General features: G+C 35.3%; 1 protein-coding gene and 1 pseudogene across 1 annotated transcript in view; one reads left to right on the top strand and one right to left on the bottom strand.

Annotated features, from left to right (window-relative positions):
* The window catches only part of FER (FER tyrosine kinase), a 399396-nt gene that overhangs the window by 206603 nt on the left and 165162 nt on the right, over positions 1-27631 (top strand). The window lies entirely within an intron of this gene.
* Positions 20353-21238, bottom strand: LOC129083922 (60S ribosomal protein L5-like; annotated as a pseudogene).

Genomic DNA, 27631 nt, shown 5'->3' with positions numbered 1-27631 from the left:
AGTCAAATCCAAGAGTTCAAGAAATGTTATACAGCATTACTTTGAGTAAAGAGATATAATTTTTAAAAATTATTTTAAAAAGTGACCCATATTAAAATATCCATTTCCAACCAAAGCATATAATTAACTGTGGTATTAAATAATCCTAATCCTGTTAATACTGGATATTGTACACTATTAGTTCTTTCCATTACTAGTAAGGAGTAATTCATACTACAGGCCAGTTTTGCTTTGACTCAGTGTCCATGAAAGACATTATTTCCTGTGTTGAAAAATTCTTATAATTGTTCATATTCCTCTATCTAACAGAAAACCATCTAAGCCAAAAAGCCACTTAATACCATTTCTCCAATGCTGTTTCACCTGAAATATATAAAAGTGTGAACCTTATTTCAAATTCTCTTGTCAAAACTAATGTGTTTGAAAATTGGTTATTCAGGCCTTTTGGCAAGAACATAGGATATATTTAGAAGTCATAGAAAAGAAACCATATTAGAGTATTTGACCAGTAAAAGTGAATTTCCAAATACCCTGCATAAGATTAATATATATATTATTGCTATAAGATTCTCATATTCCTCAAGTGGTTCACTGAATATCTCTACTGAGTGAAGTATTATTACTGAATGATTTGAAAGGAGAAAAAGAAACAGATAAACTCTGGTCTCTGATACTTTGTTGCACAGATATGACATGCAACCTAATATGGTCTCTTGCTGTTTGCTCAAGTTTTAGTAAAAATTGAATATATGTTTGTTGAAAAGGCAAAATAATTACTTATTTGGTAGGATATTTCAGAGAAATTTTTCTAAAAAGGATTTGGGTCATCATTTGAAATAAATGCATAGGCTAGCATATTATATTTTATGATTATGTCAAAATCTCTAAAGAATAGATGAAATGAGTTTTTTAAAGTTCATAATCGAAGCTTAATTTGTTTTAACTTCTATTGTTTACTAATTGCAGTATTTAAACATAGTAAAAAATCAAAGCTATAATATTTATTGGTGGATTGATTTATACTTATCTTGCTTTATTCCAACAAAAGATTTGGAGATCTTACAAAGATGTATTTTTAGAAAACCAGACTAAAAATGCCAGGATGATGCAACTGGAGCAAAGCTAAAGTATCATAGTAACTTATATAACGAGGGTATAATTATTATATAGGAATATTTATTAGAAGTTCCTCTAAGTGGTTATAGGCCAGAAATTTAGTTCAGAGTTCATCAGCAATAACAGTTGGGGGTAGGAGGTGCAGGAAGCTGCTCAGAACAGCTGTGCATAGTTCTGATATTTGAGAAAAAGCCTATTTGAAAATCTTTATTGACGAGACCAGCTTTTATTTAATATACACATGTGTTCTGTAATACATTGTTCAAAGTGCTTTTCTATTTTAAATCTCAGAACAATCCTCTGAGGTAGGTGTTGTTATTTTCGCCATCTTATGAAATGAAAATTGAGTCACAGAGAAGTTCAGGAATTTTCTCAGAACACACAGCTATAAGTATTGATAGCAGAGCCTGGATTCCAGCCGAAGCAATGTGCCTCCTGAGAATTTACTCCTAACGTGATGTATGCTCTGCTACTTCTCCAAGTATTAGAGGACAGTGCCTGTAATTCTTCTATTTTTATAAAAAGTGTGCTGAGTTTTTGTGACAGTTTCTCATTACAACCACCAGTGATGCTAACTAACTAAGGAATGGTGAAATTGAGTTAATCTAGGAAATATAAGTACTTTCCCACTTTTAGTTGTAGGTCTTCCTCAGATTCACCTCCTAGACCAGTGATTTTTCAAAAATGTACACACAGGATCAGTAGCATCAGCATCACTTGGGAACTGTTAGAAATGCACATTTTTTATGGTTTCACCCCAGAGCTACTGACTCAGAAAATCTGAAAGTGGGGCCCAGATCTCTGTTTTTTTTTTTTAAGTTGATTTTTAGAGAGAGAGAGAGAGAGAGAGAGAGAGATTTCAATTTGTTGTCCCATTTATTTATGCATTCATTGGTTAATTCTTGTATGTGCTCTGACCAGGGATGGAACCTGCAACCTTGGCATATTGGGATGATGCTCTAACCAAGTGAGCTACCCGGCCAGGGCCCCAGCTCTCTGTTTTAAAAGTCCTCTAGGTAATTCTGATACTCCCTAAAGATTGAGAACCACCAATTTAGATGGGGGGAGGTAGTTATCCTAAAGCTATACATTCTCTTCATTACCTATCTTTGTAATGTAGACAGAGAGAATTTAGAAGGAATTTGGAGTGAAAGTACAGGTATTCTGTTGGAAATAAGAGAAATCACATTTTTCAGAGAACAGACTGGTAATTATTTGAGGTATAAGCAACGACCTCTTTAAAATTTAATCATCTAAAAGAACGCTAATGATCAAGAATCAGCGAAGCAGAAATGTCTATTTTATGGCTTTTTGAGGAAGTTGGTGTCACAAAATTGATTTTTACAGTCTCATCAGAATTCAAAAAGAAAGATATCTAAAAAGATACTTTGCCTGAACATGATTTTTTTGGTTTTCTTTTTATGAACTACATATACACTATAATCATTCTGAAGTGATTCTAAGAGAGAAGATTATAATGTACATCTATTTAAGGATTATAATTTTTAAGTTGTATTTTATTTTGATCAAGGAAGCTAAACTGTAAACATATTTCTTCAAAGAAATGTCCCACTTCTGGGCAAAAATCAGATCTCTCACTACACACTTTAAATTTCTTCTCAACATTTTTCATTTTTTGTAGTTATACATTTGCTAGTGTGAGCCTATTTAAGCCTCATTTCTGCACCCATAAATGGTAATAATCTTACCTTATCAGTTCTATTATCAAATATGGTGACACATACATAGAAAATTTGTAGTTGTTTCTGTAGTTGTGCGTTTAACACTGCTAATATACTAATCCCACTACATAGAAATCCCTATGAGGGCAAGGAGTGTGTGTATTTTGGGCCATTATATTCCCTACCACGTAGTAAGTGCTCAGTAAACATTTGTTGAATGAATGAGTTGATAGATTCAATGATTCTAACCTGTATACTATGGAATATGTACAGGGCCAGAAACAATTTTAGAGATAATTGAGCATCACCCTTTGCATTTCTGGGGTGGAGCCACTAGTACAAAATTACAAAACTGATGGCCTCTTGGCCAAGATTTATACTTAGATAGTGATGATATAACATGTTCTCCCAGTCTTACCTCTTCCTGCTTCCTCAAAAACCCTGTTCTCTTACTTTACTCCCTGATTCCTCAAAATGTCTTGGTGCTTTTGGTCTAAAACAAAGTGAAATCTAAATATATTTTAAAATTGAGTTGATTTTTGGCAGAAATCTGGACAGCTGATTCATAGTGTTCTTCCAGTTATGAAATATATGCAAAGTAGTAAATTAACTTTTGTCATCTTATGTCAACAGTGAAGTTTCTGAATGACAGTCATCTTAACAATTTTACCAGCACATCAAGTGGATGAGTGTTATTTCTAAGCCATGTGGAACTTCTTAGATGAGAGCAGAGGGAACACTAGAGTTATTCATCTGAGTCTGTCAGTAAAACTTGATTTTGGGCACTTCAGAATTTTAATAACAGAATCAAGTTCACAAAGGAGCAAGAAAATTAGTAGAATTCAAGGTCACAGAGGAGCAAGAGATAAATGCTGGTTTTAAAAGTTTTAGGTCCTTGTAGGTCAGCTAAAGTGTGTTACCAGATCCTTCTTCCAAAATAAAAGAGAAACAAAAAGGTTAGTCACTTTAAGAAACCTCCAGGCATGCTATCACAGATGTGCACACACTCATACATTGTTTTCCTCGTTTCTCTGCTACCTCCCTCTCTCTGCCGTCTTGATCTTTCATGCAACTCTTCTTGAAATGTATACTTTTGAAACTGTTACATGAATTTACAAAAAGATTCTCTTAGGCCACCTAATCCTACTAGTACTTTCCTATCTTCTCCTTTGCTTGCCATACTTTCTGAATACCTTTCCAGAATTAAGATTACTAAAAGACTTTTAGAACCTGGTATCCTACCTTTATTATTTCTTAAACCTCTTTGTGGAGAGTTAAATTTAGTGAAGTCAAAGATCTAGAGGTATACGGAAAAAGGAATTGGGAATGTGCTCCCTAGATTTATAGAAACTACTCAATTGGTCAGGTTAATAATTTAGAAGTCAAGTTAGTAATTTAGAAGGTAGAAATATAAAAATTAAATAAAGTGTCTCACTGAAAACAAGTTATATGTGCATACATGTATCTTTAGGGACTAAATATGAAAAATATAAAATCTGACTGAATCTGAAGGACTAACTAAGTATATTTGCAAATTTAGAAGAAAAATGTCTAGCAGATAAAATATTTCTTAACCCAAGACATGATGCTGGAGAATGAGTAAATGCCAGTCAGTAGTTATTTCTGTGTATTCTTCATAGTTAGACTTCATCAAATATTATGCTCATGTCTTCTCATTACACTTAAAAATAGACAGATGTGAGAAATGACTATTCATCTAAAACCATATGCAGAAAGCATGATAAAGTATTATCATAAATAAATTGGAAAGGGGATTATCTCTCAGTCAGTGGAGGTGAGATAAATTGGTTAGTAGTTTGTTAAGTATCAATTTCAATACTGCTTCTTATAGTACTATACATTCAAATTTATTATAATTACAAAAATCAAATCACAATAAAGAAAATAGAATATAATATTTATAAATTTGTAGAGTTAAAAATGGCACTTTCAAAGTTTAGAGGACATACAGAAAATAAAGAAGGATAATGTAATCAATTTTGAGTATCCAACAATATACTAAACTTTAATGCTAAAAGGAAAAAGATCCAAGATAAAATAAATTACAAACTAGGAATAGTGCTTACCATAGAAATAACACATAAAAAATGAGGAGACATATACTGAAAATTCAACATGTAAATGGACAAAAGACATGGGCTGACAACTTACAAGCGAGGGACTGCAGTTGTTTCAACAAATAAATATGCAATGTGTCAGATCAATGTAATCAAATTTGAAGAGTGAGCTATAATCAGGTATTATTTTTAAATGTTCTTAACAAAAAATTTTTAAAACCAGTAGAATGATGTCTTCATAGCAAATGAGAGTAGAAGTATCCTACTCTTGACCTCTTAATCTTATCACCAGGAATCAATCCTAAGGGAAAAAAAACTCTTTAGATGGAAGAGAACTGGATTCTCAAAGCTATACATCATGTTGTTTACAATAGAAAAAAAATTCAGAACTGGAATTACTGGAAAAGATTATGGAAGTGCATGAAGGGTTGAGAATACTGATCTATTGTTCTTTTTGGATTCCTCAATATAGAGCAGCAAACATTGCCAAACTCGATTCTACAACAATATTTAAGTTCAGTTAGTTTATATCACAAATAAATAAGTAAAAATAATTAAGAAACAAACTGACAGTAACCAGAGGGGAGGGAGGAGGGGGAATAGAGGGGGAAGAAAGGGGAGGGTCATCAAGGAACATGTATAAAGAAGGGACCCATGGACAAAGCCAAAGGAGGGGGTAGATTGAGGGTGGGAAGTGGGGGTGGGTGGGGCAGGGGAAAGTGGTGGCTGGAAAATGGAGACAACTGTACTTGAGCAACAATGAAAATAAATAATAAAAGCAATATAACATCCTAAACAAATATTGTATCTGAAAATTCAGTGAAACATTGGCATTTATGAGCTTACTGAATGCTTTGAAAAATCCTGCATTAGCACATTTATTTCATTCACTATGAAATATTATTCATCTTTCCATTTTTGAAAAAGATGAACTTAACTAATGCTACATGTATACCTTTTTCTTTATTTGATAAGATTAGGATTTTTTTACATTTTTGTATTTTTTTTTTTGTATATGGCAATTTTTCTTACATTGTGTCTTAATGGTCCTTACAAGACTTTGAAAAGTGTCCAAGAAAGGAATCATGCAAATATAGTTAATTATTTTTAGTAGTAATTCTATTATGAAAATTACATGTGGAGTAAGTATGAGAATACATTATTAATATGAAAGAGTTTAATATGATATAGCAATACATTTAATACATTTCTGTTGATTTGAACAAGACCACTTGTACTCTATTCATCAGTGTTGGTTTTAGTTGTTTGTAAGCATTTACATTGCCCCTTAATCAGTCTAAGATCAAAGAAAGGATCATAACAATTTTGTATCCCTATAGTGCCTTAAAACGGACTCAGTACATTTTTCAAGAACTGATTAACTGATTTAGTACATGCCACAGATACAATCAATATAGTTTTTTTTCTTTTAGAAACATACAATATAAGCTGCTGCTTTTTTTTCACAGATGTTTTTAGTGTATTTTTTTCCATTACCATTTAGTCCCCTTATACCATCCTCACCACACTCTTGTCCATGCCTGTGAGTAATTTTTCCTTTTTGCTCAATCTTTTCATACCCTCTACTCCCCCCCTTAGCTGTCATCCTAAACTCTATGAGTTTGTTTCTATTTTGCTTGTTACTTCTGTTTGTTCATTAGAGTCCACATATGAGTGGAACCCTCTGGTATTTGTCTTTCTCTGACTGGCTTATTTCACTTAGAATAATATTCTCCAAGTCCATCCATATTGTCCCAAAGGGTAAAATTTTCTTCCTTTTTTACAGCCAAGTAGTATTCCATTGTGTAAATGTCCCATAGCTGTTTAATCCACTCATCTACTGATGGGCACTTGGGCTGCTTCTGTACCTTAGAGGTTGTAAATAATGCTGCAATGAACATACAGGTGCTTATGTTCTTTTAAATTAGTGTTTTGGGTTTCTTCAGATATATTTCTAGAAGTGGGATCACCGGGTCAAAGGGCAGATCCACTTTGAATTTTTTGAGGTATCTCCATATTGCTTTTCACAGTGGCTGTACCAATCTGCAGTCTCACTAATAGTGCAAAAGGGTCCACATCTTTGCCAGCACTTGTTTGTTGATTTATCAATAATAGCCCTTCTGACAGGTGTGAATCTCATTATGATTTTAATTTTCATTGCTTTGATGATTAATGAAGTTGAGCATCTTTTCATATATCTATGGGCGATCTGTATGTCCTCTTTGGAGAAATGTCTGTTCACATCCCTTGTGCATTTTTAAATTGGGTTGTTTGTTTTTTTTGGTGTTGAGTTTTATAAGTTCTTTATAAATTTTGGATATTAACCCCTTGTCAGATGTGTTGACAAGTATGTTCTCCTGTTTTGTGGTTGTCATTTTATTTTGTTAATGTTTACCATTGCTGTGCAAAAACCTTTTTTAATTTGACATAGTCCCATTTGTGTATTTTTTCTTTTGTGTCCCTTGCCTGTAGAGATGAAAAAATATTGCTAGGAGCAATGCCCAAGATTTTGCTGCCAATGTTTTCTTCTATGACTTTTATGGTTTTGGGTCTAACATTTAAGTCTTTGATCCATTTTGAATTTATTCTTGTGTGTGGTGTAAGGTGACCTAGTTTAATTTTTCTGCATGTATCTGTCCAATTTTCCCAGCACCATTTATTGAACAAACTATATTAGTACATTGTTTGTGCTTGCATCCTCTGTCAAATATTAATTAACTCTAAAGGTGTGGATTTATTTCTGGGCACTCTATTCTGTTCCATTGATACATGTGTCTGTTTTTATTCCAGTACCATACTATTTTGATTACAATAGCCTTATAATATAGTTTGATATTAGGTACCATGATTCCCCCAAATTTGTTCTTCTTTTTCAGGATCATTGTTGCTCTATGGGTCCTTTTCTGTTTCCATATAAATTTTTGAAATATTTGTCCTTTTTATCTGAAATATGTCATTGGAATCTTGCTAGGAATTGTGTTGAATCTATAGATTGTTTAGCATAGCATGGACATTTTAATGATGTTAATTCTTCCTATCCATGAAACATGGTATGTACTTCCACTTATTTGTATGTTTCTTCAATTTATTTTTCCAGTGTCATAATTTTCCACTTTCAGGTCTTTTACATCCTTGGTTAGGTTTATTCCTAGGTATTTTATTCTTTTTGAAGCAATTGTGAATGGGATTGTTTTCTTAATTTCTTTTTCTATTACTTTGTTATTTATATTGGCATATAAAAATGCAACTGATTTCTAGATATTAATTTTGTATCCTATTTGCTAAATTCATTAATCAGATCTAGTAGCTTCTTGGTGGAATCTTTGGAGTTCTCTGTGTACAGTATCATATCATCTACAAATAAAGACAGTTTTACTGTTTTCCTTTTCAATTTGGATCCCTTTTATTTCTTCTTCTAATATGATTGGGTGGCTAGGATTTCCAGTACTGTATTTTATGAGAGGTGAAAGTAGTCACCCCTGTCTCATTCCCAATATTAAGGGGAACTCTTGTAGTTTTTGTCCATTGAGTATGATTCTGGCAGTGGGTTTATCATATATGGCCTTTATTATGTTTAGGTATTTACCCTGTAATCCCACTTTGCTGAAACTTTTTTTTAATCATAAATTGGTGCTGGATTTTATCAAATGCCTTTTCTGCATCTATTGATATGATCATGTGGTTTTTATCCTTCATTTTGTTTAAGTGGTGAATCACATTTATCAATTCACAAATGTGTATTAACCTTGTATTCCAGGAATAAATCCCAGTTGATCATGATATATGATTTTTTTGATGCATTGCTGTATTAAGTTTGCTAATATTTTGTTGAATATTTTAGCATCTATGTTCATTGGGGTATTGGCCTCTAATTTTCTTTCTTTGTAGTATCTTTATCTAGTTTTGGAATTAGGATAATGCTGGTCTCATAAAATGAGTTTGGGAGGCTTCCCTCCTCTTGCATTTTCAGAAATAGTTTGAGAAGGAGAAGTGTTAGCTCTTCTTGAAATGTTTGGTAAAATTCACCTGAGAAGTCATCCAGTCCAGTGCTTTTGTTTGTTGGGACTTTTTTCTTATTATTGCTTCAGTTTCACTAAGTGTAATCTGTCTATTCAGATTTTCTGATTTTTCCTGATTAATTTTGAAAGATTTTAAGTTTCTAGGAATTTATCCATTTCATCCAGGTTGTCTAGTTTGTTGGCCTATAGCTGTTAATAATATTTTCATAAAATCCTTTGTATCTCTTTGGTGTCAGTTATTTTTATTCTGTTATTTCTGATTTTATTTATTTGGATCCCCTCTCTTTTTTTCTTGATAAGTCTGATTAAAGGTTCATCAATTTTATTTATCTTTTCAAAGAACCAGCTCTTGGATTCATTGATTTTTTTTTTTGTATAATTTTTGTAGACTGTATTTCATTTATATCTGCTCAGATCTTTATTATTTCCTCCTTCTTCTCAGTTTGGGCTTTGTTTGTTATTCTTTTTCAAGGAGAATATTATCCTTTAACTGTGAAGTTAGATTGTTTATTTGAACTTTTTCTCTTTTTTTTGAGATAGGCTTGTAATGCTATGAATTTCCCTCTTAGGATTGCTTCCCAGTGTCCCACAGATTTTGGATTGTTGTGCTCTCATATTCATTCATTTCAAGGTACCTTTTGATTTCTTCCTTGATATCATTGTTGATCCATTCATTGTTTAATAACGTGTTATTTAGCATCCATATCTTTGTTGTTTTTCAGTGTTTTTGTGATTGATCTCTAGTTTCATAGTATTGTGGTCAGAGAAGATGCTTGATATGATTTAGTTTTCCTATATTTATTGAGACTTGTTTTGTATCATCACATGTGGTCTATTCTAGAAAATGTTTCATGTGCACTTGAAAAGTATGTATATTCTGCTGTTTTGAGGTGAAATGCTCTGAAGATATCCATTAAACCCATTTGGTTTAGTGTGTTGTTTAAGACCACTTTCTCCTTGTTGATTTTCTGCTTGGATGAGCCATCCATTGAAGTCAATGGATGTTAAAATCCCTGACTGTGACTGTGTTTCTGTTGATCTCTCCCTTTATGTCCATCAAAATTTGTTTTACATGTTTAGGTGCTCGTATGTTGGGTGCATAAATGTTTGCTAGGGTTATATCCTCTTGTTGGATTGTTCCTTTTATCATTATGTAGTTTCCTTCTTTTTCTTTTATTATAGTCTTGGTTTTAAAGTCTATTTTGTCAATTTTAAGTACTGTTACCCCAGCTTTTTTTTCCCTTCCCATTTGCATGAAATATTTTTTTCCACCCCTTTACTGTTAGTCTGTGTGGATCTTTCAATCTGAGGTGGGTCTCTTGGATACAGCATATATATGGGTCTTGTTTTCTCATCCATTCAGCTTTTGCTTGGATCATTGAAGCCATTTACATTTAAGGTGATTATTGGTAGATACATATTTATTGCCATTTTTTTGTTAAAGTACTTTCCTCTGGGTTTTTTTTTTTCTTCCTCCTTTTCTTTTTCTTCTTCAGGCAAGCTCTTTAACATTTTTTGCAGTACTGGTTTGATGTTAACAAACTCCTTTAGCTTTTTCTTGTCTAGGAAGCTGTTTATTTCTCCTTTGATTTTAAATAATAGCCTTGCTAGGAAAAGTATCCTTGATTGTAGGTTCTTGCCTTTCATCACCTTGAGTATTTTATGCCACTGCCTTCAGACCTGAAATTTTTCCTTTGAGAAATCAGACGACAGTCTAATTTGTGCTCTTTTGTATGTAACTACCTGCTTTTCTCTTGTAGCTTTTAGGATTCTCTCCTTGTATTTAAGCCTTGCCACTTTAATTATGATGTGTCTCAGTGTAGGCCTCTTTGGGTCCAACTTGATTGGGACACTCTGAGCTTCCTGGGCTTCTGTGATTTTTTTTTTTTCCTTCACCAGATTAGGGAAGTTTTCAGTCTTCATTTCTTCAAATATGTTCTCAATCACTCTCTTCTCTTTCTAGTATTCCCATGATACAGATGTTATACTTCATGTTGTCTAAGATGTCTCTTAAGCTCTCCTCAGTTTTTTCAATTCCTTCTTTTTTTTTTTTCTTCTCTTCTTGGTTTTTTTTCCTACCTTGTCTCCCAAATCACTGATTCAGTCCCCTGCTTCATCCAACCTACTGTTTATTCCTTATAGTGTATTATTTATTTCAGATATTGCATTTTTTATTTCTTACTGGTCCTTTTTTTAATGGTTTTTTTGTCTTTTTTCATGCTGTTGAGTATCCTTATAATCATTATTCTAAACTATCTGATAAATTGTTTGCCTCCATTTTAGCTAGTTATTCTTCTGGAGAATTCTCTTGTTCTTTCATTTGGGGCTTGTTTCTTTGTTTTCTTGTTTTGGTTGTTTCTTTGTGTTTGTTTCTGTGTATTAGCTAGATCTACAAAGACTCTCGTGACTGGCCCTGGGTAACCTGTTTGGAGCTATCATCAATTCACAGCTTGTGGCTCCCTCTACTGGTCCTGTTTGTGTGCAGAAAGAACCAGGCTGTGACCCAGGTCTGGCTTTTACCAGCACTGCCAGGCGGGCGGGGTGGGGGGGTGGCGGGGGCGCGGCTGGGGTGGGGAGGTGTGTCAGTAAAGTCTCAGAACTCCCAGAGATCCACCTCTGCCTGCAGGCTCTCTGTTAGGCTTAAAGAGTGAATCATGTCTTCCAGCTCTACTCCTCTGCATTGGGGCTTAAGCAAAACAGGGTGGAACAAGAATGACTCCCCTGGCCAGGGCTGTTGCTTTCCCTCAGGCTGATGCTGCTTGGAGAGGGGTGCTCTGCCTGAGAAAGTTGGCTTCTGCAGTACGGGGAGTGACTCGCACAGGGATCCTGGCAGCTGTTCCTTCATTTCTCTTCCCAGAGGAAACAGCCCCAGACTCTCCTCATGTGTCTCTCATCCACTCTGCTCTCCCTCTCCTAGAAGCCAGGGTAAGTGGCTACAAAAGGAATTTTGTACATTGGCCCTTTAGATGCTCTCTGCATCTCCAGCAGTGTCTCTCCCTGGCAGACAGAAACCCCACTGCTTTTCATAGCCGATTGTTATTTGGATTCCTTTCCTCGTTCTGGTGCTGTAGTCCAGGGAGTCCAGCTCGGGGTTTAGACCCCACACTTCTCAGGGGAACCCCACAGCCACTGAACTATCCCTGTGGAACTTCAGCTGCCACCCGTGGGAGCCCAGCCAGCCCTCTTGCGCCTCCTCCACACTCCCTACCAGTCATGTTGTGGTGAAGTGGCTTCTTCCATCTGTCTGTGGTTATGTGGCTTCTCTACAGCCTGTATTCAGTTGGTTATTCAGCATAATTTTTCTAAAATTAAGTTGTAATTCCAGTTTGGTTCTGGGAGTAGGTTAGAGTAGCTTCCACTTAATCCTCCGCCATGTAGGGTATCCAAGCTGCTTCTTCACATTAACTTATGCAAATAAAAGCCAGAAAAAAAATTAGCTTAGAAATGAAATAAAATTTTGATGAATCTGAGAGCTAGCCATTACTTATATGATCCCTTTTGTAGGCCACTGAGGCAATATTAGAAGAAAAATGTAAGATCTTGCTAACATGTTTTAGTTTGGTGGTTCTCATTTATATTTTATTTGTAGGAGGTAGATATTGTAATCAGATTGCAAAGAGCAAGTGGATAATGTTTTAATTTTCATAATGCCAAATTTAAATTCTGTAAAAACTGCTGTGAATGACATTTTCATTTAGACAAAGCAGTATCTCAGTGTGGAATGTTATGATGACACTTGTTACAGCCCTGGTGTCTCCGTGTGTGCGTGTTCCCTAACGGCCCGCTTAATACAGTTCAATGAAATGCAAACAGAAAAGTAAGGAGATTTGAAAAAATGCAGGTGAAAAGAGAATGAAGGAAATTGATAAGAAGATAGCAGAAAGTATGATAATGCTGTATAAATATAGAGGCATAAATAGGTAGTTGAAAGAGATGAGATGGGCAATAGTCTCAAGAGAGACATGGAAGACACACATTTTATAAGCCAGAAATAAGAGAGAAAATGACAAGAGTAATCATTCAGTAAAATAGAGAGTTAAGTCATTCTCATTAATATCTGTAAAATGAAATCAGGCAATATAGAGACCCAAAAATATTGCTGAATTGAAGCATGTTTTTATATGAAAATTCATGATTTTTCACACTAAGAATTACTAAAATAGTCTTAGTACTCTGTTCTTAGCATTAAAATATGTACAGAATTTATATGGAATGAAGTAAGGCTTTATTGAATGTTAGAATTAAGTATGAATTTATACAATGTGAATTTGACATAAATATTTTATATTTATCCATATGTATGTGTTCGTGTATGCAGTGGTACCCTTATTTGTAATGAGACAGAATGAATATTATTAGTAATACAATATATTGGAGAAAATGTCAGGATTGAGATTAAACACTCAGGTTACACACACACACACGTGTGTGTGTGTGTGTGTGTGTGTGATTTCACCTGGGTTTTAGCGTATCACTAAAGAAGTTGAATTAATTATTACATGGTTTAATTACTCCAGTTATTAGTAAGGCAAAAAAAAAAAAAAGGATAGGCATATTTTGTAATCTTGAGTGATTAAAGACAATAGGGTTATCATATTCCCTCTAAAATTAACCAGAAATTGTTGGTTTGTTCATCCCTATATAAAGCTTTAAAATTTAATGAAAATATATAGATTTAATAGAAATAAGAAATTTTTCAAACAGGGAGGCCAACTTTAATCTCTTATTTTAAGGGTTATATATGACTTCTTTGCCATTTATATCGTACTTCTCCAAAATTTGTAATCTCAAAGAAGTGAACTTTTTTCCTGTACTTCAAGACCTTTTCCTTTATTTATTTTTATTGATTCATTCACTTGTTCATTTGTTCATTTATTCATTCATTTATTCATTCATAAGGTGCTGATTATTTTTTAGCACTTGGAATTTTCTCTTAGCAATTTTAAGCCCTTAAGCTATTAAGCTATAGTTTTGCCACAGATGTATATTAAATCAACTTAAAGTTTTCTCTTCCTTTAGCGAATAATTCTAGTTCCTTTTCTTCTTCATACATATCAAATTCAAGATGAGAAAGTTTCTCTGATATTAAAAATTTAAAGAAATATATTGTCCCCAAATCCAACCTTACCTGTCTTTATATTGAAAGCTTAATGTCAAACTTGAGACAGATTTGAAGGTGAATGAAAGGACAGGAACTTCGAGTTTGATATTTGACATTTAAATATCATTTTGTGCCCTATATATTGTGGGGATACTTGATGAACATTAATAAATAGTGATAATGGAAAAAATGAATAATATGAACTAAGGTAAACAGTATTACAGGGCTGCAACTGATAGCAAGATCCTTAAGGAGTAAAATCTAGTCTCTATTAAAATAGAAAGTGACAAAGAGTGAGTGAAAGGTTAAGATCAAAAAAGCCACAGTAAGGTAAGAGAATAAACTTAGATAAGGGAAGTAGAAAGGGAAATCACAGTATTTTTTCCTGTATTTAACACCTGAAAGAAAAAACAGAGGCAGTAGGAATAATGCTACTTATTAGTTTCTGGTCTGGAAGTAGGAATACCAAGTAACAAGTGTATTCTAAATCTGTGAAATTTTTGCTATGTATCATTACCAATATTAACTTATTAATATTTTCATACTCTATATTGACTAATCTGTGTGGCAGATAATTTGTAAATGAATGTTTCAAACTTTTAAGTGAATGTGAACTTCCAAATTGCTTTGTGAAATTAAAAAATGCTAATTTCAAATTAATATTTTCATATGCCTACTATTTAAAAAGTTATATACAGTGAAGTTCACTCTTTAGTATATAGTTCTCTGAGTTTTGACAGGTATTTCGAGTCATGTGACTGCTGTCACAATCAAGATCCAGCCTTGTTTCTTCAACCCACAAAGTTTCCTTTTGTTACCCTTTTGTAGCCAACCTCCCCACTTAGCCCCTGGCAACTACTGATCTGTTTTTTGTCCCTATCATTTCGGCTGTTCCACAGTGTCTTATAAGCAGAATCATAAAATGTGTGCAGCTTACAGGTGAGCTTGGCACTTGTGTTTCAAGTGGTCAAGCAGTTCCTAAGAGCAGCATGTTGGGGCGTTCCTAGGTTTGCGTGCCACACTTTATTGAAAAAGGAACACTGGCCCCAATGGCTGCAAACAGTCTATTCCTCATGGCGTAGCAGGCAGTGCAAACTTTTCATCAGTTTACCTTCCCCACAAATCATGAGGGGAGTATCTGTCCTTAGCTTCTGAGGTTGTCTCCTATGTAAACATCTTTAGGAAATAGTCCAAAATTTGTAGAAATGCCACGGAGAGATGCCTTCTAACATTGCGTTGTGTCATATACAAAATTCTCGTCATCTCCAGCTCTCTCCTCCTCAAGATGTCCACAATTCCCTGTTCTCATTTTTCCTCATTTATTCCAGTAATGTGGTGGTGGTGGGCGGGGAGGCCAAGGGAGCTCTCTTGTGGTTCCAGCAGTTTTTGCTGCTGAGCAGTTGCACCTGACCAGGGGTTACAATTGGGAGAAAGGGTGAGAGAAAAGCAAGAGAAAAAACATGAAGATTTCCCCCCAGCACTTTTGGGACCACCAGTTGCCTTTTCCTCTTTCCATTATGGAGCTTGGGGTACCTCCCTCATTGCCATTGCCCTGCTGACCTGCGATTGCAGCCACTTTTAGGAACAGAAGGGCTGGGAGTGAAGAACGAAGGAAAAGAGAGGGAGATGAACACTTCTGTCCTCATAATCAAGGCATTATTTTTCTTGTCGCCTGGCCAGAAACCAGGGATTCTTTCCATACTTTTTGTGCCCTTTCCTTCTATGTACTGCTTCTACGAGTTCTTTGGGTCAACGTCAGGATACAACAGAGAAAAAACAAGCAGGAAATTCACTCTTGCTCTGTGCTTTTGTAAGTTTTGCATCTCCTCCTCTCTAGTCTGCCTGCCATTTTTAACTTTTCTGTGTTCTCAGGTCATTGTTTTTTGTATTTTGTCCAAAATTTTAGTTGTCATCACTAGGAGAGATTGATGGTAGTGGGGTTATTCCATCTTATTTATTACTGAGATTACCACTCCCATTAATTTTTAAGTGGTTAAATACATTTTTTTTATTTTGAAAAAAATTCTAGAGAATTCTTTGTAGGTTCTCTTTTTGTTAGTTTGTTTTAAAATATGAAAAAAAATACAGAGAATGAAATAGTAATACCCATATCCAAACTCCTTTTAATTTCTTTCTAACATTTACCATACTTGAAATTTTTTAGAAATAACCATTGAGAATATGGATAAACTTGAAGCCCTCCTTGAATCGATTCCTTTTTTTCTATTCCTAGCATTACCTAGACTCTGATTTATTTATCCTTTTATATGTATTCTATAACTGTACTATGCTATTTGAACTGGCCACATGCAGTGGTTTCTCTTTTTTTGCATATTATATTTACATTATATTTATATGAGGTGTGAAACAGATACGTACGTATTAGCATTTATCGTCTCTTTGTGGGAGATTCCAGCATTTGTATATACTCAAACACAAACATATACATATGCGCAAGGTTTTAAGTTTCAAGTTAGGGAACACTGCTAAACTGGTTGGAAAAGAATTCTGGTCTAGACAGGGGACTTAAAGGACATGCCCAGGGAATCTTCAGGAAACACTTATTTTAGTCACACATGCTTTTTCACACAAATGAAAGCATAGCAAACAGAATTTAAATATTCCTTCAGTTGAGAATGCTAAAAGCAAAAGCTATGTCTTCTGCCTTCTTATACTTACTACACTTTTGTACATTGCAGCCCATCTAGGAAATGTCATTCATTTATAAAAATCCAAGAATCAATCATCTCATCTTAACTGAGTATTTTTCCTCTCACCCAGAGTATAACTTAAGACAAATTCATGTTTTTGAGGAGACCACTTTGAGCACAATTCATTGAATGAAAAGCAAACTGTAAATACTTTGAAATTATTATTTTTTCAACCAGTATTCATTCAGATACACACCAAGATCATCTCACGAGTCAGACAGCACCAGCATTAGGATCGTTTCATAAACGATAACTGACTCTCGGAGAGCGCCAGCAGTTTCTCTTCTCTCTCCTCATCCATCTGAGATGGTGAAATGGAGAAAGCTATGAAGGGTTTTCACTGAGCCGTGAGCAAGATGTTCCTTTTTATATTACCAGGTACCTATGAAGAAAAAAGTTCTCAGACTTTTTTGTTTTATTTTATTTGTAGACATAGGAGAGTGGGGGAAGAGAATTGTTATTTACACGTGATTTTTAAAGAGGAGGAAAAATTGTATTCTAGGCTTCTTTGTGAACAAATGTATTTTATTTTACTTTGTAATTCAAATGTTCCCTGAAATTAGACTAAATAAAACCATTTCCAAACTTTTCCATTTTTCTCAAGCTCTTAAATGTTCAGTTTCTTCAACCTTAGCTGGTTATCTTGCTTCCTTCCCCTACTGTAAACCCAGAGAAGACACTCCCGTGCACGCCTATCAACAATTATTTTCACCTGTTCTACCCTCCCTCTTCCTCTTTCGTCCCAGCTCTTATCCACTTGCCTTACCTGGACCTTTGTTTTTTTATTTTCTCTGGTTAACTCACTGTTATGGACTGTCTGGTTGTGACCCTAACCCCCGTGGGGATGATAGTAAGAGGAAGGGCCTTTGGGAGGTGAGTAGGTTTATATAAAGCCGTGAGGGTGGAGCCTCCATGATGGGATTAGTGTTCTTATAAAAGGAGAGGGAAGTGCTCTCTTTCTCCGCCCCGTGAGGATGCAGCAGCGGGAAGGTGCTCGTCTACGCTGCACGTTCTCACCAGATACCAGCCCTTGTATCCGTGGGTGCCTTCAAAACTGTAAGATATAAATATTTTTATTTTTTAAGCCACCTAGTTCATGCTATATTGTAACAGCAGTTCCAATTAAGATACTCGTCAGCCTTGTTCCATCTTTTCTCAGTTCCTTTGGGTCTTAGGTATATCAATTTTCTCTAGTTTTAGAAAATACTTTTCTTTTCCCCTTACAGCTTTTTCTTCAGCCACTCCATCTTTATCTTAAACAGTAACAGCCAAAGCTTTATTCAATTAGTCTGCTCCTTCAGTTCTTTAAAAGAGTTCATGTCTTTCCTTTTTTATAAAGTAACATATCAGAATAATCTGCCTTATTGCATTAGTTTTTCTCATCAGAAAAAGGCTGCTTTTCTACCCTGACCACCTTACAGAAAGTGAATTCTTAAGTGTCTGAGATGACTTCTTATACTAGCTCTACAACCTCTTCTCGGTCCTCAGCCTCTTTGAAACTTCTGCTACTTTGAAAATTCTGGCTACATTTTTTTATAGCAACTATCTTCTCTGCTTTTTGCTTTTTTCATGCTGCAGCCCTGTTGGTTCTTGTGTCAGTTATTCATTTCTGTATAAAACACCACCTAAAAACTTTGTGTCTTAAGACAATGTTTTATTTCTCATGGTTCTGTGTTTTGACTAGACAGCCCTGCCAATTAAGCTGGGGCTCGCTCATGTGTTTGCATTCAGCTGACAAATTAAGAGGTAGGCTCAGCTGAGACTGCTTCAATGGCTGGTTTTTAATCCCAGTCTTCTCCGCATCCTCACGATCTTAGGGTGGTGTTCTAAGATGTTCAAGATAGAAACTTCAACTCTCTTTTGGGGCCTAGGCTTGAAAACTTGCACAGTGCCACCTCTGCCATCCATTGGTCAAAGTGAGTCCCATCCAAGCCAAGATTCAAGGCGAGGAAGAGACTCCATGCCTGGATGGGAGAAAGTGCAAAGTCTCATCTCAAAGGAGCATCCACGCTAGGACTGGAAAAGTGTGGTTATTAAACGGTCTGCCACAGTTCTTAACTTTTGAAAACTTATTCTCAGTTTTCTATTTTGACTCTCCATTTCTATCCCCCTTTACATGTTTTGTGCTCCCATTCTCTTACCTGCCTCATGAGCTTTGACCAATAATTATAATGTCTCTAGGACCAACACCTGGCCTTGAGTGTCCCAAATTAAAATAGTTCAAGAGAATTCATTATCTTCATTCCTGATTTCCTGATTTTATGTCTTGATTCATGATATTGAATTACCGTCTGCCCTTATGCAAACTAAATTTGGGGGGTATCTTTCCTCATCTCCAGGGTCCAGTTCCTCATGTAGTTATGCTGACTATAAATCTTAAACATTTGCCCACTTTCATTTTATACCCCAACCTGTTATTTAGGTTTCCATATTCTATTTATTTGCCCACTATTATTGTAATGTTTTTGAGTTTTGAATATTTATTTTTGACACAAGTAATAGGAATTTATTTTGAAAAATGAGAAATTTGGATATGCAAAAATACAAAAGAAGTTAATTATTCTCTTCTGTGTTCTTGAGGCTTAGGTCACAATGCTCATATAACACCTACTTTATAATATTTGCTGTGAAGATGTCTGTGATTGTGATCTTCTGGGCTTGCTAAAATGCTTAGCAGATTCGGTTAGTAAAGGTAATGATTACACCAGAGATAATGTTCGCATAGATCAATACCGCTCAGCTGGGTTCACAATTAAATGAAGAGAGAATAGTTATGGAGAATTGGAGAATTGCTTACTTGGTTGGCTTTTCATAGCAGAGGCAGCAACATTGCCTTGTGTTGACTGGCACATTTGATATGTGCCAGTTAAAATTTTGTTTAGTTATTCTGAGGCTAAATCTAAAGCCCCACTGCTAATTTAGTCCTTTTCAGAAGGTACTTTTATACACAATTGGGGGCCCCCCGCCTTTTTAATTTGCTTGTTTCAGAGTAAACATTTTTATTTTTAAAAGTCACTTTTCTTCATGTAATATAATTTCCAGAAAGTCTTTTTAAAGGCCGCCTCCTTTGAAACCTGCCTGGTGCCGTTTGCAATGACACTGCATCAGCAGTGTGCCTCGAACTTGATAGTGGGGAGATTTGTTGTATGAGAAACATATTTGTCTGGATAGGAAGTTAAATGAATGTGGAGGTCTGGATGAAAATGAACGCTAACTGTAATTTCCTTTAAATTATGAAGTGGTTTTTTTCCTCTTTCGCATTTGCTAAAGTGGGAAAGGCAAAAAATATTCAATAAGGGGAAATGCTAGAAAAGTCTGTAAGAATATGATGTATAGTGAAATAAAGAAAAATACGGAACTACACGTCTTACTTGACGGACTTAAAAATGACAAAAACAAAGGACTGTAGAAGTGAGGACTCCCTTTGCATGCTTAGATCACTGATTCTCACAGTGCTGAACAGATGGAGTGAAATAATCTGTTTCTGGAGTAGTGATAACGGAATCTGAAATTCGTTTTTGGACTTTAGTGTTATCTTTGTTTTTAAAGTAATATTTTTAAATGTTAATTTTTTTTTCACCTGCTTGATCAGAAAGTTTATATCTTTGTCTGAAAAATCTTCAGAGAAAATTGTGGTTTGGTTTATTAGCTTGCAGCAGCCTGCACCTGAGGTCTGAGAAAGCTTGTCATCTTCTGAGCTACCCAATCTTTCTTCTGGGGGAGCGACATTTTGGGATGGCCCTGACTCTTTTTAACTTCTTTCTTAGGCTTCTTCTCAAAGACAAAATTTTCTCATATAGCAGCATGAGCTTTCTCGTACATCTCTGCCATCATATCTAGAGTTACGTTGTTTTTTATGTGCTGAGAGAATTGTTTCTTGGTAGCATCTTTATCTTCTTCCATTAGGTAATGCCGATAGTCTTCAGTGTTCTCACCCATGATGTGCTTCCAATGTATTTCTGCATTGATTCCTTGCTTTCTGAATCTTAACCAGGGAATCATTTGGTTCTGTGAGAGTAGACAAGCCTCCACCCACGCTCCCTTCAGGGACCCCAAAACTTTATTTCTAGTACTACTTAGGGAAAGCCCTGTATCCTAACAGCATAACAGGTGCAGGTACCAGGTTGACCGTCAGTTCTTTCCACATTGTAGTCATCTTGAGTCACCTCCATTTGGCCTTCATAGATCCTGTCCATGCCCAACCTATTGAGAAGCCTGTGGGTCAGCAACTGGCCGGTACAATGTGCTGTAGCCTAATTTGTCACACCAGCAACCTTCACACCATACTTCGGGAATTCATGAGCATAAGCTGCACTGTCATATCTCCTTCTGTATGGGCAAAAGAAATCTGGCAAATGAGGTCTCTGTTGGTTACATGAACTGTCATCCTATATTTGGGTGTGTCATCCTTATTTTTATCTTGGATTACCAAGCATTTCTGGGCATAGTAATCAGTTTTACCCTCTCGTCATCTTCTAAATTTCCCTTGGTATATTTTGAAGTAGGCCTTACTTTCAACAACTTTAACAAACCCTACCCCATGGAAAAAATACCCACATCCACGGCTCACCACATACCTGCAGGCCAAGCATGGCTCTGGGTGAAAAGGCCTAAACGTTGATTTTTTTTTTAACATTGATTTTTTTTTTTTTTTTTTTTTTTTTAAAGAACATGTTGTTCTAACATCTCTGTAAATGTTAATGTGAAAGGATGGTGTTGTGTCTCCAGAAATATCAGACTCAACCTAGCTACAGGGAAAAGTTGCTCTGGTGTTGTCTGATAGCTGCATGGACCTTGAGTCTTGAGTAGACATGATTTCATCAGCTCGTTGGTTCTAACACAGCAATTTAGCAGTTTTACAAAAGCAAGCCCCTTTGCAGTCATCACAGTGGGGTCATTTCCATTGATAAGTTTTTGTTACTTAAGGCTTTTTATAACTTTGCTGTATCAGTTCCCTTTGTTGTAAAACATGAAATATCAGTTCTTGGAATCAAATAATTTTTCTTCGTCTCTAAAAATTGACTTTTACAGAAATTAAAAATGGTTGAGATGTCAATGGAGAGGCATATTATTGACTATTCTGACAATAGTTGGAGTATATATTCATACCTTCATTCTTGCGAAATTAATTGCATGCTCTGTATGTGATAATTTCTTGATACACTCTGAAGCTGTAGTGATGACTAAGATAAGTCTCTGCCTTCAAAGAGCTCCCAATCGGCTGGGGAGCCTGAAAAAATAATTATAATACAAGGTGACAGGTGACAATATAAACTTGGACAGAGAACTAAGAAGCACTAAGGCAGGATTAGTACATCACGCCTGGGGGAAGCAGAAGATAGTATAAAATGGTAATTTAAAATGAAATGAGATCATAAGCAAAACTATATTTTTAAGCAGAAATGTGGTTTTCTTACTGTAAATTAAGCCGATGTCATATCTAACTATGTCATATTACATCTGTGATTTGCCTCCTGTGGCTTTGGGTGCTGTTGAACAAAAGGGAATATCTGCAATTCTTTCACTTCTCTTGGAGGACTGGGTCACATTCAGTCGAAGGATCACTGTGAGTGGACAAAGAGAATATGCACACTGTGAGCTTAGAAAGTCCTTTCTTTTAAATTAAATTTATTGGAGTGACATTGGTTAATAAAATTATGTAGGTTTAAGTGTACGGTCCTATACTACATCATTTGTGTATTGTATATGTGTTCACCACCAAAGTCAAGTCTCTTTCCATCACCGTTTATGCCCCTGCTCTACCTCACCCCACCCCCTGTCCCTCTTGTAATTGCCATACTGTTGTCTGTGTCTGAGTTTTTGGGGTATTTTATTTTTCACTTGACCCCTTCACATTTTCCACTCAACTCCCCAGCCCCACTCCACTCTGACAGTTATCAGTCTGTTTTTTGTATCTATGAGTCTGTTTCTATTTTGTTCATTTATTTGTTCATTAGATTCCACATCATATGGTATTTGTCTTTCTCTGACTGGCTTATTCCACTTAGCATAATACTCTCCGGGTCCATCCCCTCTGTCACAAAAGGTAAGACTTTCTTCTTTTTAATAGCCAACTTGTATTCCATTATGTAAATGTACCTCAGCTTTTTAATCCACTCATTTACTGATGGGCACATGAGCTGCTTATAAATCTTGGCTATTGTAAATAACACTGCAATAAACATAGGGGCGCATATACTCTTTCAAATTTGTGTTTTGGGTTTCTTAAGATATATTCCCAGAAATGGAATTGCTGGATCATAAGGCAGTTCCATTTTTGATTTTTTTTTTTTTTTTGGACATATCTCCATACTGCTTTCCACAGTGCCTGTACCAATTTGCATTTCCACCAACAATGCAGAAGGGTTGCCCTTTCTCCACATCCTCACCAGCACTTGTTTGTTGATTTATTGATGATAGTCATTCTGACAGGTGCGAGGTGATATTTCATTGTGGTTTTAATTTGCATTTCTCTGGTGATTAGTGACCTTGAGCTTGTTTTCATATGTCTGATGGCCTTCTGTATGCCTTTTTTGAGGAAGCGTCTATTTGGGTCCTTTGCCTATTTTTAAATTGTATTGTTTGTCTTTTGACTGTTCAGTTGTATGAGTTCTTTAGAAATTTTGGATATTAGTCCTTTATCGCATGTATCATTGGTGAATGTTCTCCCAGCCAGTCTTTACATTTTGTTGATGGTTTCTTTTGCTGTGCAAAACTTTTTAGTTTGATGTAGCCCCATTTGTCTAGTGTTCCTTTGTTTCCCTTATTCGAAGAGAGATATTAGAAAGAATGTACGGAAGCCCTTTTCTAGGTGTTCAAAGTGTCCTCTTCCTCTTTATTTAGGGACTGAGTTGTAATAAGTATGTATAGTACCAGATGGGTGCTTGTTTTGTCATGGTGATCACTTCATAAGGTATATAAATATCTAATCAGGGTTGTACCGCTGACACTAATCTAAAAAATACTGATGATAATGACATAGCTTGCTATTAAAATGGCCATGGAGAAAAAATTTTAACAATGCTATAGTCTTAAAAATATTTTAAAATACATTTCTTCTGAAATTGGCTTCAGAGTAACTTTTCAGCTAACATAAAATTAGTCTTAATCTTTGCAGTCAAATAATTTTCACCAAGTTTGACCACCAACCACATCTACCAGATTTCACTCTTTTTTAATGACTGTCTTTATGAAAATTAAACCCACTTGTATGGGCTGATAATTGACTGATATTGGAAATGTTCTTAAGTTCTCAAAGCAGGTTGTAAAATGGATCCCCAAACTTGTTTTGAGCAAGATCAGTATTTGTGGAATAAGGTTGCTTTGAAATTGTGCTTTAAGAAATCAGTAGTATTACTTTATGGTCACATATAATAGACCATAAACTTGGTCATATCTTGATTCTCTACCACAATTGTAAAAATGAAATCAAAATTTCTACGTGTAAGTCTTCCAAAGACCAACTTAAATAAGAAATGAACCTAACTAACAATACAAAGATGTAAGGAAAATAAGACCAGCAACACTGAAAGGAAAAGAAACCAACAGAGACAAGAGGGAAGGAGGGAAGGGGAATAAGTCAAGGAACATATAGCAAGGACTCATGGACAAAACCAAAGGGGAAGAGCTGAGGGAGGGGGCAAGGGAAAGTGATGGGGGGAAGGCAGAGACAAATGTATTTGAAAAACTAAATAAAATAATTTAAAAAAAAATGAGCCAACATTCATTTACTTAGTTACATAATAAAAAGAGCTATTCCATCAAATTATTAATTTTTGAGAATAGGGAAGAAAGTAATCAGTAGTTTTATAACTACATTCAGGTTATAGTTTTCTTCTTCATGACTTGGAGGGGCTTTTCTGTTGCTAAATTTAGCTTGCTGGAAATCTTTCCTGGGTAGATGACTTGGCACATGAGAAAGATTAATTATTTTTTATCCAGCTATTCTATCCCCCTGTGAGTTTTGGCTGAGAATTTGTTTCCTCACTCTGTCTTCTGACTTTATTGATGCAGCCAAGAGTTCAAATGTAGAAATTGCATTCTTGCTTTCATGAAGACTCTAAAGAAATCTTAAAGTTGGCTTTCAGCCACTTTACAAAAAAAAAAAAAAGTCTTATTGATGAACTAACTGTTTATCTTTTTGGATAACTGCAGTGAATTAATTGGCTGAAAAATTTTTACATTTTCTTTCTTTCTTGACTCGGCATCACCAGAATATTTTTAAATGATCCTTTTTGATTTGGTACCACTTTGAATGAAACGAAGTTTTTATTACACTCAAAGCATAACGACCATCGCGATATTGGTACACTTGTTACCAGAAGTGAAGGGACCATTTTACCTTTATTCTCCTTTAAAGTCAAATTATTTTAAGTGTTTTGCTTCACATAGTAAGCAGAATGATTCTAGTGTAGTTACTTTACACATCTGTTATCATAAATGCCGGGATATTTCACATCTACCTCATGATTAGATTGAGAGACAAATGGCTTTTATTTTGCTGCACTCAGTTCTATTCTATTACCATTTTAATTAAGAAACTTAGAATGCATGTGTGCAAGAACATTGTGAAATTTAAATTTTGACTAACCAGAGGCCTTCTAAGTTTTCTTTGACCCAAGTAAGAATGATGTCATGGGCCATAATATTAGGTTTTCTGCTGTGGAATCTTCCTGGATCTTTCTTTTAACCTTGAAAACAAGGAATTTATAGCTGACAATATTTCCCTGAAGAGATAATACTATTTGATACAAAATGCCTAGAATACTTAAATAATTGTCAATTAATTTAATGAAATTTTAACTCACAGATGGGATTTTATTTTTAGTATTCTAACATTTACTAGGTTCTGTCTTGTGAGAAGAATGTTTTAGATATTTTAATATGCTGAATACAGTATATATTAGGATATTTTCTTCTAAAAGTAAGCTTTCTTATTGGCCAGTTTCTTCTTACCACTAGTCTTTAGTGTGTAATGAAAGATTGTCAGTATTTTTCTTAATACATTATAAAACTACTAAGGCTTTAGGATAAAAGCATATATCACATCTTATAAAGTAGATAATGTTTACTAAACTATGCCTCATATGAATATGATTAATTGAAATGCAAATGATTAGTTTCCTTAGATTTGGTAGATATTTATTTGCAAACCCTTATAAAATATGTGCATTTTCTAAATGTTGTATTTTTATGTTATGTCATTGTAAAAAGTTGAATCCAGCAAGTGTTTATTTAATACCAATTATGTATGTGTCAGACATTGCAAGACAGACAAAGCTGTACATATGCAGCTTACCTCCTAGAGGGAGGAAATACAGAAAGGTAAATATGTTTAACGATAATTGTAAATTGGTGTTTCTAAAAAAAGACAAGTGAAGTGATGATGTTTGTCGGCCCAGGAAGAGTTTACACGTCTTCTGCTCTGGCTCTGCTCTGTGCCTGCAGTTGAAGGGTTTGTAGCAACTGGAATGTGTGCCCACCTGTAGTTTGTAAACACCCCTTCCAGATCTCTAGGAGTTCAGATTCTCTGCCTCAGCAGCCCCGAGTCTATTTCCATCACCTGTCCAGACCGCTTATCCATCCTTTTATCTGAAGGGTGGCTAATAGGTGGCTGGCTTGCTGGCTGTCCATGGGATGTATGGATGTGCAGGATGGGATATTTGTAGACATATGTATGCTCAGCTACTTGAGGAAATGATGGAATCATGACTGAGAAGGAAAGAAGTCAGCCTTAGAATGTGAGGCCTGGAGCAGACTTTTTCTCTATTGCCATGTTCAAGTGCAGAACTCTTGAGAAATGAATATTTGACTTTCTATGTTGTTAGTGAGATACATTTGTCAAAGCAATGGGATAGACCATGTTATATTTAACAGTTTGTTGAGTCGATATATAACTTTAACATATTTAGACATGGGATATTGGGCCTCACAAGTGTTAATGATATAGTATAGAAATATAATACTATCTTTTGAATTTTATTTTAGAAAGGATGGTCAGATAAAACTGTATCTCTCTTCTTTTTTTTAAATATTTTACCTATTTCTTAGAGAGAATGGATGGGAGGGAAAAGGGGAGAGAAACATTGATAGGTTGCCTCTCACATACCCCCAACGAGGGACCTGGCCCACAACTCAAGCTTGTGCTCTGATTGGGAATCAAGCTGGAGACCCTTCAGTTCACAGGCCGGCACTCAACCCACTGAGCCACACCAGCCAGGGTGGTATCTTTCCTCAGGAGATGCAATTTGAGTGGAAGACCAAGGACATGAAAACTGGTCACCTATGAAAGAAATTACAGAGATAAATAAGTTCCAGATAGACTGTCTTTGTAGAACAAATGCACAGAGGTTCAAAGTAAACAACCAATGTCTTAGCCTATATAAAGAATGAAAAGAGCTCCTCAAAGGAGTGAGTGGAATAAGATAAGGGACGAGATCTCTAGGGACCAGATTATGCTCTAGCATGCAATGGAGTAGAGTTTGCATTTTATTCCAAGACCAATGTGACAATATTGGAGGATTTTAATAAAAGGAATGACAGTGATTTTTTAATATAATTAAGAACCTAACAATTCTCTCCTCATGCATTCAAAATATATATGAGGGGAGCATGCTGGCAAGAAATCTCAAAAGACTGTTACAGTGGTCTCGGGGTTAAATAATGTTTGCTTGATTTTGAGTGGTGGGATCAGGGATGAACAGAAAGTACAGATGTTAGGTTAGCTTTTGGAAGTAAATCCACCGTATCCTAATGGGTTATGTATGGTGTATTACGTAGAGGAAAGATTCAAGAATTACTTTTAAGATTTTTGGTTTGAGAAATTGGATGGATAGTAGTTATACTTACTGAAATGGAATACACTGTGAGAGGAACACGTTTTTGGTGAAGTATATGTACTGAGAATTATACAGCCTTTATTTCA

The sequence above is a fragment of the Pteronotus mesoamericanus genome, unplaced genomic scaffold (assembly GCF_021234165.1).
Source record: "Pteronotus mesoamericanus isolate MK-2021 breed Mesoamerican mustached bat unplaced genomic scaffold, CSHL_Meso_final scaffold_167, whole genome shotgun sequence".
Lineage (NCBI taxonomy): Eukaryota > Metazoa > Chordata > Mammalia > Chiroptera > Mormoopidae > Pteronotus > Pteronotus mesoamericanus.
Note: the sequence above shows the minus strand (reverse complement) of the source record. Positions and strands in the feature narration are given on the sequence as shown.